Here is a 13,906-nt window from a genome sequence, read left to right as displayed (position 1 = left end):
TAACAACCTGAGTGAGAGCAGAGTGAAGCGAAATTCGCTGCCATGGAAACCTACCGTGACAGATATATACACGTCTCTGGCCAGAACAAAGATCAGTCATTTGCGTGGGCAGTGCTAAAATTTGAATGGACAATACCCACCCCTGCCCACCTCTAGATCCGGCCATGCTAATTAATGCTTGTGTAATTGTTCCTGTAGAAACCACAGTAATGCATGAGGGCTGTTATACAGGGAGAGAAATTGTACTGCAGTGTTGTGTGTGCATTGTGTCTTCCAGTATTACCACACACCAGCACAACCCTTCACACCAGTTTATCAGTCTTTCCCAGTACTGACTGATACTGGTCTTTACTGTGCTGTCCTGTTATGTGAGCTTTGTCTCCTCTGTGAGTGGAGTCAATCACACATTTATGTTTACTCATGTTTTTATGGAAACTAAAGCCACACAATCCTTTAGTGAATCTGACCCTCAGTGTCTTACTGAGTCAGTTCTGTTACATTTCTGGAGGAGACTCACTGTGACTCAGAGGGGACTGGTTCTCTGCTGAAGTTTAGAGGGGGTTCCATGGATCTGTCACTCTTTATAGACACACAGCTGGGTACTGGAGATCCTGGTCTCTGTGACTGAGGTCTGGGAGAATTGATCAGGTAAGTCAGTGTATAATATACAGCATATCATATGTCATAAACACTGGCCAATGTGACAGAGTGACAATAAGGAATCATCTGCTGAAAAATCATCTGAAAATCATTTAAAAGTTTACAGGTGAAGCAACTGAATCAGTGTGTGACATTTCCTCTTGAGTGGTGACCACTTCATTTAATCATATTAACCAAGAACTACAACATATGAACAAGATTTTGTTTATGTTTTAGTTCACTCTATTTGATTCAAATTATCTGAATCAAAATATCCACACATCTCACTGTAACCTTTATCTTCTTTCTTTAACTGTGTTTATACACACTTACACTATCAGTATGAATATACTATATACAGTGTTAATCTCAATTCATATAATACATATAGTTAATATGGTATAAATACAGTCACTCACTGTGACACAGAGGGGACTGGTTCTCTGCTGAAGTTTAGAGGGGGATCCATGGATCTGTCACTCTTTATAGACACACAGCTGGGTACTGGAGATCCTGGTCTCTGTGACTGAGGTCTGGGAGAATTGATCAGGTAAGTCAGTGTATAATATACAGCATATCATATGTCATAAACACTGGCCAATGTGACAGAGTGACAATAAGGAATCATCTGCTGAAAAATCATCTGAAAATCATTGAAGAGTTTACAGGTAAAGCGACTGAATCAGTGTGTGACATTTCCTCTTGAGTGGTGACCACTTCATTTAATCATATTAACCAAGAACTACAACATATGAACAAGATTTTGTTTATGTTTTAGTTCACTCTATTTGATTCAAATTATCTGAATCAAAATATCCACACATCTCACTGTAACCTTTATCTTCTTTCTTTAACTGTGTTTATACACACTTACACTATCAGTATGAATATACTATATACAGTGTTAATCTCAATTCATATTATACATATAGTTAATACGGTATAAATACAGTCACTCACTGTGACTCAGAGGGGACTGGTTCTCTGCTGAAGTTTAGAGGGGGTTCCATGGATCTGTCACTCTTTATAGACACACAGCTGGGTACTGGAGATCCTGGTCTCTGTGACTGAGGTCTGGGAGAATTGATCAGGTAAGTCAGTGTATAATATACAGCATATCATATGTCATAAACACTGGCCAATGTGACAGAGTGACAATAAGGAATCATCTGCTGAAAAATCATCTGAAAATCATTTAAAAGTTTACAGGTGAAGCAACTGAATCAGTGTGTGACATTTCCTCTTGAGTGGTGACCACTTCATTTAATCATATTAACCAAGAACTACAACATATGAACAAGATTTTGTTTATGTTTTAGTTCACTCTATTTGATTCAAATTATCTGAATCAAAATATCCACACATCTCACTGTAACCTTTATCTTCTTTCTTTAACTGTGTTTATACACACTTACACTATCAGTATGAATATACTATATACAGTGTTAATCTCAATTCATATAATACATATAGTTAATATGGTATAAATACAGTCACTCACTGTGACACAGAGGGGACTGGTTCTCTGCTGAAGTTTAGAGGGGGATCCATGGATCTGTCACTCTTTATAGACACACAGCTGGGTACTGGAGATCCTGGTCTCTGTGACTGAGGTCTGGGAGAATTGATCAGGTAAGTCAGTGTATAATATACAGCATATCATATGTCATAAACACTGGCCAATGTGACAGAGTGACAATAAGGAATCATCTGCTGAAAAATCATCTGAAAATCATTTAAAAGTTTACAGGTGAAGCAACTGAATCAGTGTGTGACATTTCCTCTTGAGTGGTGACCACTTCATTTAATCATATTAACCAAGAACTACAACATATGAACAAGATTTTGTTTATGTTTTAGTTCACTCTATTTGATTCAAATTATCTGAATCAAAATATCCACACATCTCACTGTAACCTTTATCTTCTTTCTTTAACTGTGTTTATACACACTTACACTATCAGTATGAATATACTATATACAGTGTTAATCTCAATTCATATTATACATATAGTTAATACGGTATAAATACAGTCACTCACTGTGACTCAGAGGGGACTGGTTCTCTGCTGAAGTTTAGAGGGGGATCCATGGATCTGTCACTCTTTATAGACACACAGCTGGGTACTGGAGATCCTGGTCTCTGTGACTGAGGTCTGGGAGAATTGATCAGGTAAGTCAGTGTATAATATACAGCATATCATATGTCATAAACACTGGCCAATGTGACAGAGTGACAATAAGGAATCATCTGCTGAAAAATCATCTGAAAATCATTTAAAAGTTTACAGGTGAAGCAACTGAATCAGTGTGTGACATTTCCTCTTGAGTGGTGACCACTTCATTTAATCATATTAACCAAGAACTACAACATATGAACAAGATTTTGTTTATGTTTTAGTTCACTCTATTTGATTCAAATTATCTGAATCAAAATATCCACACATCTCACTGTAACCTTTATCTTCTTTCTTTAACTGTGTTTATACACACTTACACTATCAGTATGAATATACTATATACAGTGTTAATCTCAATTCATATAATACATATAGTTAATACGGTATAAATACAGTCACTCACTGTGACACAGAGGGGACTGGTTCTCTGCTGAAGTTTAGAGGGGGATCCATGGATCTGTCACTCTTCATAGACACACAGCTGGGTACTGGAGATCCTGGTCTCTGTGTCCTGTAGTCAACAGGATCCTCCTCCTCACACTGTCCAGACTGACTCATTCTACAGACAGTGTTCTTCTCCTCTCTGTCCCCACAGTCAATCCTTTTAGTTTCCTCCATTCTCACAATGACCAGTGAGACTTGTTCAGGTCTGTGGACACAGAGGGTGCAACTGTTTTGGACCTTTACACGCACACACACACACACACACACACACACACACACACACACACACACACACACACACACACACACTCACACACACACAGTCACACTCAGTCATAAACATCAGTGTGTATGGGGACCAAATACACAGTTTGTGTTGGCCATGTTTATTTGTCTGTCTCTATATACTCCATACACACATTAATATAATCATAATATGTTACACTGTCTCTATATACTCCACACACACATTTATATAATCATAATATATTACACTGTTTCTATATACTTCACACACACACATTTATATAATCATAATATGTTGTTGAAGTCACATGAGCAGGACTGTGTTTCTCCCTCTTCATTTAGTTAATGTTACACCCTCAGCACATTCAACATCACACAATGCCTTGAGTGACCTGGTTAAACCCCATTTATGGGGTTAGATTTCTTTATCTTAAAATTGCAGTACTAGATTCAGAGGTAATTTAGTCTGTTTTGGGTCTGATTCATTTTAAGAGAAACACTACAGTCCACTTCAATATATGTGTATATAATAAAATAATACTCATATGTGAAGTGGTCATTGACAGTTTTATGTGAAAGTGTCTTTTCTAAGGTGAGACAGTGACTCCCTTACAGTGATTACAAATGATCAGAAATCAGATCAAACTCTCAATCACTGACTTACTGAAAACAAACAAGTTTGACAGTTATCAGTCCAACAAACACTTAAAACTAGAGAAAACAGACAGGCAGAAGTTTTTTTTCAAAAAAATAAATGCTATTCTCATGTTTATTGTCTGATGTATTTATTTTCCTCAATAATATGTTAACTGTGTTGGTAAAAAAAAAAACAGTGGTATATTTAAGTAAAAGTAAAATAACATGTATAGCTCTCTATATATCAGACAGATTACCGAAATGTGTTTCATTTAAATGGTCATGTATGACATAGAGAAGAATATTGCATTACCTTTTGTCAGGTGACTCTGTAACTCTTCAGTCAGACAGGTCCAGTTCATTGTCAGTCCAGTTCATTTGGAAAGTTCTGGTTCTCAGGAACTGGCTCAGGACACACAACTCATGTTTAAAATCTTAATGACTCTTGTGTGTTTTACTCCAATGTTTCTGTTAAAAATGTTTCTCTCCAAAAACATCTCAGCCTTCACAGGCAGACATAGCTACACACCCTGAGTTCAAAGAACAGGAATCAGACAAGTTAGTTCCTGATTTATGAGTACGAAGATCAAACTTCATATCATAAAAACGACAATAAGACCTCAGTCCACTTTATTCTCATTAGGTTCCAGACGTCAGGTAGAAATGGTACAGAGACACATAAACCAAGGCAAGTGATTGTGTGTTCACATATTGACATATTTTCATGTTTTGTGAACTATGAATTTGACAAAAAGAGAGAGTGAGAGAGACACAAATGTTTGATTTAGTACATAAAAAACCCGACAAAAACCAAACAAATCAATCAAACCATTAAACTATTAATTATTAATCTAACACACACTATAAAGCCACTGACTCTCTCTCACACACACACGCACGCACGCAAGCACGCACGCACGCACGCACACACCTATATACAGAGTGCCAGTTTACAGAGACCCACATATATAAATTCCCATACACTGAAACCATTAAAAATACTGTATAACAAACTCAAACCCACATATATTGTCATGAATGTGGGTGTAATTCCTCTTTTTGGGCCATAGGGGTCCTCAGTCTTTCTGTTGTCCTTGTCACATGTTCTGTTTCCCTAATGTTCATTATTGTTGTATGTGTATCACCTGTGTCTTGTCTTGTCTGTCTATTTAAACCCTGGTCTTTTGTTCAAACTTTGCTTAGTCTTTGAGCCATTCCCCTGTGTTCTAGAGTCCTGTTCCAAGTAAGCCATCTGAGTTTTTTCCTTGTTGGACTGTGTGATGTTTTTGCCTGAAGAAATGTTTTTGTTTGCCTTTTTGGACTGAACCTGTTTTTCTCCTTTTGGACCAGTTTGCTTGTTTTTTTTAAAGATATTTTGCCTGAGTTTTTTCCCCCATTTGATCTCTTGTTTTTTCCCTTTTTGGATTGAGCTGTCTCTTTTGGACTTGAGTTTTTTAGTTCATTAAAAAACCTTTTGAGATCAAACCCACACTCAAGTGTCTGTCTCTGCAACTGGGTTCACCCTAGTCCTGGGTGGGACGTTCACTGGGTACCTGTCTTCTGCCCTGGCAACCTGGGTTCGAAGCCCACCAGGTCCAGCATTGTGACATATATAAACTCCCATACACTGAAACCATAACAAACTCAAACCCACATATGTAAACTCCCATACACTGAAACCATAACAAACTCAAACCCACATATATAAACTCCCACACACTGAAACCATTAACAAACTCAAACCCACATATATAAAATCCCACACACTGAAACCATAACAAACTCAAACCCACATATATAAACCCCCACACACTGAAACCATAACAAACTCAAACCCACATATATAAACCCCCACACACTAAAACCATAACAAACTCACACCCACATATATAAACCCCCACACACTGAAACCATAACAAACTCAAACCCACATATATAAACCCCCACACACTGAAACCATAACAAACTCACACCCACATATATAAACCCCCACACACTGAAACCATAACAAACTCAAACCCACATATATAAACCCCCACACACTGAAACCATAACAAACTCACACCCACATATATAAACCCCCACACACTGAAACCATAACAAACTCACACCCACATATATAAACTCCCATACAGTGAAGACTGATGAAAACTCAGTTTTACTGATGATATATCAGTTAATGTTGTATTAATGTTATGTTAATATCATTGATGTCATATATTTACAGGCATGTTTGACAATGGGAAACTGTCTAGGCATGACTGTAATAGACCTTGTCACCATTCCTTCCTACTTTCTGAGGATGTGTTTCTGTCATTAGATGTCAAACACTGGTGGTCTATGGACACACTATTGTTAAAGGGCTTAATAAGGACTAAGACACTGTTGTGTTATTTATTTAATTCAAAGAGATGACAAAGCTATGTGCAAATTAACAAAGATCATTCAGAGCCAATCCAGTACGATAAAAGAAGAACGTCATGCCCTGAAGCCACGCCCACTGATCAAAGTCAGGTGATGTGGAATGATTTCATTTTAAACGTCTTTTAGTGTCTGGCTGTGTGTCACTCACACAAACACTCTAACAGGATATTAATGGTGTTACGTAAGGCTGTTTCTCGAAGCTTTTTACTCAAGGATTCGTTTCTTGTTTGTTTCTTGAAGGTCCACATTTTCTACTGTTCATGTCATTTCCACACATTAACTCTTTACACACACACAGGACCAGATTCAGATATCAGACACAAACACACTAACTCTTTACACACACACACACAGGACCAGACTCAGATATCAGACACAAACACCCTGGGCTTTGAGTTCCTATGGAGTGGCTTCATTCCATAACTTTACCATTCTAACAGATGTTATAATAAGATTAACTGTCATTGAAATGTCTTGTGTAGATTCAGAGTGATCACAGTTGTTAGAATAAGACTGAATGTTACTGAAATGTCTGTTGTGTAGATTCAGAGCGATTACAGTTGTTAGAATAAGACTGAGTGTTATTGAAATGTCTGTTGTGTAGATTCAGAGTGATCACAGTTGTTAGAATACGACTGAATGTTACTGAAATGTCTGTTGTGTAGATTCAGAGTGATCACAGTTGTTAGAATAAGACTGAGTGTTATTGAAATGTCTGTTGTGTAGATTCAGACTGATCACAGTTGTTAGAATAAGACTGAATGTTACTGAAATGTCTGTTGTGTAGATTCAGAGTGATCACAGTTGTTAGAATAAGACTGAGTGTTATTGAAATGTCTGTTGTGTAGATTCAGAGTGATCACAGTTGTTAGAATAAGACTGAGTGTTATTGAAATGTCTGTTGTGTAGATTCAGAGTGATCACAGTTGTTAGAATAAGACTGAGTGTTATTGAAATGTCTGTTGTGTAGATTCAGAGTGATCACAGTTGTTAGAATAAGACTGAGTGTTATTGAAATGTCTGTTGTGTAGATTCAGAGTGATCACAGTTGTTAGAATAAGACTGAGTGTTATTGAAATGTCTGTTGTGTAGATTCAGAGTGATCACAGCTGTTAGAATAAGACTGAGTGTTATTGAAATGTCTGTTGTGTAGATTCAGAGTGATCACAGTTGTTAGAATAAGACTGAGTGTTATTGAAATGTCTGTTGTGTAGATTCAGAGTGATCACAGTTGTTAGAATACGACTGAGTGTTATTGAAATGTCTGTTGTGTAGATTCAGAGTGATCACAGTTGTTAGAATAAGACTGAGTGTTATTGAAATGTCTGTTGTGTAGATTCAGAGTGATCACAGTTGTTAGAATAAGACTGAGTGTTATTGAAATGTCTGTTGTGTAGATTCAGAGTGATCACAGTTGTTAGAATACGACTGAGTGTTATTGAAATGTCTGTTGTGTAGATTCAGAGTGATCACAGCTGTTAGAATAAGACTGAGTGTTATTGAAATGTCTGTTGTGTAGATTCAGACTGATCACAGTTGTTAGAATAAGACTGAGTGTTATTGAAATGTCTGTTGTGTAGATTCAGAGTGATCACAGTTGTTAGAATAAGACTGAATGTTACTGAAATGTCTGTTGTGTAGATTCAGAGTGATCACAGCTGTTAGGATAAGACTGAGTGTTATTGAAATGTCTGTTGTGTAGATTCAGACTGATCACAGTTGTTAGGATAAGACTGAGTGTTATTGAAATGTCTGTTGTGTAGATTCAGACTGATCACAGTTGTTAGAATAAGACTGAGTGTTATTGAAATGTCTGTTGTGTAGATTCAGAGTGATCACAGTTGTTAGAATAAGACTGAGTGTTATTGAAATGTCTGTTGTGTAGATTCAGAGTGATCACAGTTGTTAGAATAAGACTGAGTGTTATTGAAATGTCTGTTGTGTAGATTCAGAGTGATCACAGTTGTTAGAATAAGACTGAGTGTTACTGAAATGTCTGTTGTGTAGATTCAGAGTGATCACAGTTGTTAGAATAAGACTGAGTGTTACTGAAATGTCTGTTGTGTAGATTCAGAGTGATCACAGCTGTTAGAATAAGACTGAGTGTTATTGAAATGTCTGTTGTGTAGATTCAGAGTGATCACAGTTGTTAGAATAAGACTGAGTGTTACTGAAATGTCTGTTGTGTAGATTCAGAGTGATCACAGCTGTTAGAATAAGACTGAGTGTTACTGAAATGTCTGTTGTGTAGATTCAGAGTGATCACAGCTGTTAGAATAAGACTGAGTGTTATTGAAATGTCTGTTGTGTAGATTCAGAGTGATCACAGTTGTTAGAATAAGACTGAGTGTTATTGAAATGTCTGTTGTGTAGATTCAGAGTGATCACAGCTGTTAGAATAAGACTGAGTGTTACTGAAATGTCTGTTGTGTAGATTCAGAGTGATCACAGTTGTTAGAATAAGACTGAGTGTTACTGAAATGTCTGTTGTGTAGATTCAGAGTGATCACAGTTGTTAGAATAAGATTAACTGTCATTGAAATGTCTGTTGTGTAGATTCAGAGTGATCACAGCTGTTAGAATAAGACTGAGTGTCATTGAAATGTCTGTTGTGTAGATTCAGAGTGATCACAGCTGTTAGAATAAGACTGAGTGTCATTGAAATGTCTGTTGTCTAGAGGCAGAGTCATCAGTGAGAATGTAGAGATAAAAATACAGATTTGTTTGTCTGAGTTTATGAACATAGTTTACAGTTATTTGACCACCCTGCTGTCAGGTCAGCTCTTCCTAAGACTGTCTACATACACACACACACACACACACACACACACACACAAACAAACCCCAAAACTCCACCCTAACTTACTTTTGGTTTTGGTGGTGAAATGTGAAAGGAACATTGTGTGTGGAAGTGAGATAGGTTTGAAGTCTCAGTGGAGATGGAAATGTTGCATTTCACCCTGTTCACTTTAACATTCCTGATTTATCCCGACAAGACATTCACCGGTGAGTAATGTTTCTTTAACATTCCTAATTTATCCTAACATGATATTCACCGGTGAGTAATATTTCTTTAAAATTACTGATTTATCCTGACAAGACATTCACCAGTGAATAATATTTCTTTAACATTACTGATTTATCCTGACAAGACATTCACCGGTGAGTAATGTTTCTTTAACATTACTGATTTGTCCTGACCAGACATTCACCGGTGATGTTTTCTGATGAAAAGATATCTGAGTTGAATCTTTGCTCTTGTTTTATATGGAGCTGAGTGAGTAAGACACAGACTGTGGATGTAAATGAGTGTGATATAATGATGTTTGTTATGTTGGATATAAAGACAGCTGGACTGAACTGCATCCAGAACACCAGCATTGTCAGTACATATTCCCTATAGTATTATAGTTAAACATAGAACAATGTCAGTACATATTCCCTATAGTATTATAGTTAAACAGTGAATAATGTCAGTACATATTCCCTGTAGTATTATAGTTAAACAGTGAATAATGTCAGTACATATTCCCTATAGTATTATAGTTAAACAGTGAATAATGTCAGTACATATTCTCTATAGTATTATAGTTAAACAGTGAATAATGTCAGTACATATTCTCTATAGTATTATAGTTAAACAGTGAATAATGTCAGTACATATTCTCTATAGTATTATAGTTAAACAGTGAATAATGTCAGTACATATTCTCTATAGTATTATAGTTAAACAGTGAATAATGTCAGTACATATTCTCTATAGTATTATAGTTAAACAGTGAATAATGTCAGAGCATATTCCCTATAATATTATAGTTAAATAGTGAACAGTTTCAGGGGTGGAGTTCTTCCTGTCTCAGCACAACAACAGGAAGGAGATAAAACATTTCTCTGGCATGGTGCTCATTTTGGCTCAGAGGAACAATTTCCTTTCTCTCTCTTTTTTTTTTTTTGAATGAATTATTATTTATTTGTGCTCAAAATGTTATTTGAATATTCTGTTTTAAACTAAGAGAATTTCTCTTGAGTTGTTATACATGGATTTGATTGAATAATTCAGACACACTGTGGATGTGAATGAATTGTGTAATGTTGTGTGTTACGGTGGATATGAACACAGCTGGGCAGAGATGCGTCCATTCACCAGTTACAACCATTAACTGCTTTGTCCATTATTTCTGTCATTAAATATTCCCTACAGTGTTATAGTCACTCATACCTCTGCAGTAAACATTCCCTACAGTTCTACAATTAAATACTCATACGGTTAAATACTCATATATCTACAGTAAACATTCCCTACAGTACTAAAATTAAATACTCATATGGTTAAATACTCATATATCTACTTTACACATTCCCTACAGTAATACAATTAAATACTCATATGGTTAAATACTCATATATCTACAGTAAACATTCCCTACAGTACTATAATTAAATACTCATACAGTTAAATACTCATATATGTACTTTAAACATTCCCTATGATGTGTGTGTGTGTGTGTGTGTGTGTGTGTGTGTGTGTGTGTTCTCAGAACCTCCAGCCAGAGTATCTCTCCGTTTTGTGAGTGGATCTGGTCTGATGGTGGAGGGGAATCAGTACCAGCTGGAGTGTGAGGTCCAGAGTGTGGCTCCTGTTCAGAACCTCACAGTGAAATGGTTCAGAGGAAAAACATTACTGTATGAATCCACTGTCTCTCAGTTCTCTGTTACAGGTCACAGTTATGAAGGTGTGACAGTGACTGACAGATATAACATCACAGCCAGTAGAGATGACCATGGAGTCCAGTATAAATGTGAAGCTGAACTGATTCTCAGATACCAGTCAGAACCCATCAGTGCCATTCTGTCCCGTGAGTGTGTTTACAACTTTTACCTGACTGTCTAACAGAGTATCAAACTCCGCCATTTTAATAATCTTTTTCTGTCTTTTTCATCTCTCTCTCTCCTTCTCATGCTGTAGGGATCTCAAACTATGGTAGGTGAAGTAAAATAAGTGAGCAAACCACAGGGTTTGTGCAGTGTCGATATGCGCTGTCTGTGTGTGTGAGTGCCTGTGGGTGTGTGTCAGTGTGCATGTGTCTGCATGTCTGTGTGTGTGTGTCTATGTGCGTGTCTGTGTGCGTGTACACGTGCATGTGTCTGTGTGCATTTGTCTGAGTGCATATACGCATACATGTGCGCATTTGCATGTTTGTCTATGTGTTTTTGTTTTAGGTTCTTTGTCTTGTGTAATATTGAACTTATGTCTAAGCATCTAAAAACAAACTCTAAGGATTACATTTAAGGATTTACAAACATCTCTACATAACTCTAAAGAATACATCTCATACAAATATCCGTAGATGTAAGTATGATGAAAAACTATGTGAATGTTAAAATGCACGCTCCAGCTGGAGATATGTCAGATTAATGTTCCATGTCTGTGGATGCAGGACAATGATAGAGCATGAATCCTGTAAACCACTGACAACACTCAAGGTTTTACTGGCAGATGGGGACATGTTCAGGAGTTATATTTGTGACCCTGTGTGTGTGTGTGTGTGAGAGAGAGAGAGAGAGAGGGGGGGGGGTTGAATGTGAACATTTCTAAAGAAAACACGCTATTCTTTTGATTTTTCTATCTCTCTTTTATATCCATAGGACATCCAGCTATGATCAGTGGGCGTGTCACTGGGGTTCTGATTCTCTTTAGCCTAATGGATTGGCTGTGGATGGACTTTCTTAATTTGCATACTATTCTGTGATTGGAAAATCTTGCAGGCTTGGTTCAATTGCTTGATTCTGAAGGTTTCATGGGGAAACAGCTAATGTTTTTGTACAGCTGAATTACAGTGGCCTTATATTCGTATAAATTGCATTAATTAGATGCATGCAATATTTTCATTAAGATTCCTTTTGTGTCTGAAAATCATACACTCACATTTCAATAATGAAAGAATGGAGTGTGTAATAACACAGGAGGCTGTTTTGGTATATATATAAAACTATGTGTATGTGTTTCCTGTGTTCATATAATAATAATAATAATTTTGTGGCTTTATGTGATCTGTGAATAAACAAATTTTTTTCTCTCTTACACTCTCTTACTACAGACCGTGTGAGTGGCATATTTGTCCTATCAGTGCTTTTCCAGACAACTCAGTGCTGCACTTTACCTCCCTCTTCTGGAACATTCAGGGTGGCCTTAAAAAGTAGTCAGCTGTCTTAAATTGGATTGGTCTTAAATGTTTTTTAGTCACTTCACCACGAGAATTTCTCTAGTTGGCTAGACCGAAGAAGAAGAAGAAGAAGAAGAAGAAGAAGAAGAAGAAGAATTTTTTCCGGTATGCGCTGTGTCGTTAGTAGTGTTATGCTATTGACAATAAAAAGTTTTTGGTCCCTAAATGATTGTCGGTCGCTCAGAATTCTGGGAATAGTCTTGTTAGGAAAAAAGGTCCGCGTGAGGCGTTTGTCGAGTATTTTGCTGGAACTACAGTGGTCCCTTAAAGTATTTACTTTATACTGATTCATCGAAATTTTACGGTTGCTGTATCAAGTGAAAATATATCATAATACAGAACAATATAGACAGAATATAAATTTCTGTTTTCTGGGAGTATCGTTTTAAAAAATGAATAAAGAAACCAGTTTACAACAAAAAAAACATGCCTTTCATGTGCTGAAACTGTGAAATACATAAAAAAAAATTATTAAATGACATATGTGGAAAAAAATGTTCTGTTTTAAGAATGAATTACTTTTCATCTTTACTTTCTTATTTTTGTTCTTTTTTACAACTAACACCAACAGGATAACAACCTGTTATAGGCCTATTAAAATGAAACCTTTGAATGAAGTGTTTGTATTAAAATATTATATTATAGTACATTATATTAAACCATAATCATTACAATATTATCAGTGAAAAATGTCTTTACTGAGGCCTGAATAGCCTTTGAATGTCAAACTGGGCAAAGAGGTGTCAACAATCTGACCAACTTTGACTATTAATGTTCTAGAGTCAGTTGTTTTGGACTATTAATGTTCTAGAGTCGGTTGTTTTGGACTATTAATGTTCTAGAGTCAGTTGTTTTTGACTATTAATGTTCTAGAGTCAGTTGTTTTTGACTATTAATGTTCTAGAGTCAGTTGTTTTGGACTATTAATGTTCTAGAGTCAGTTGTTTTGGACTATTAATGTTCTAGAGTCAGTTGTTTTGGACTATTAGTGTTCTAGAGTCAGTTGTTTTTGACTATTAATGTTCTAGAGTCAGTTGTTTTTGACTATTAATGTTCTAGAGTCAGTTGTTTTGGACTATTAATGTTCTAGAGTCAGTTGTTTTTGACTATTAA

This window comes from Chanos chanos, chromosome 7 (genome assembly GCF_902362185.1).
Source record: "Chanos chanos chromosome 7, fChaCha1.1, whole genome shotgun sequence".
Lineage (NCBI taxonomy): Eukaryota > Metazoa > Chordata > Actinopteri > Gonorynchiformes > Chanidae > Chanos > Chanos chanos.
This window is presented reverse-complemented; position numbering follows the sequence as displayed.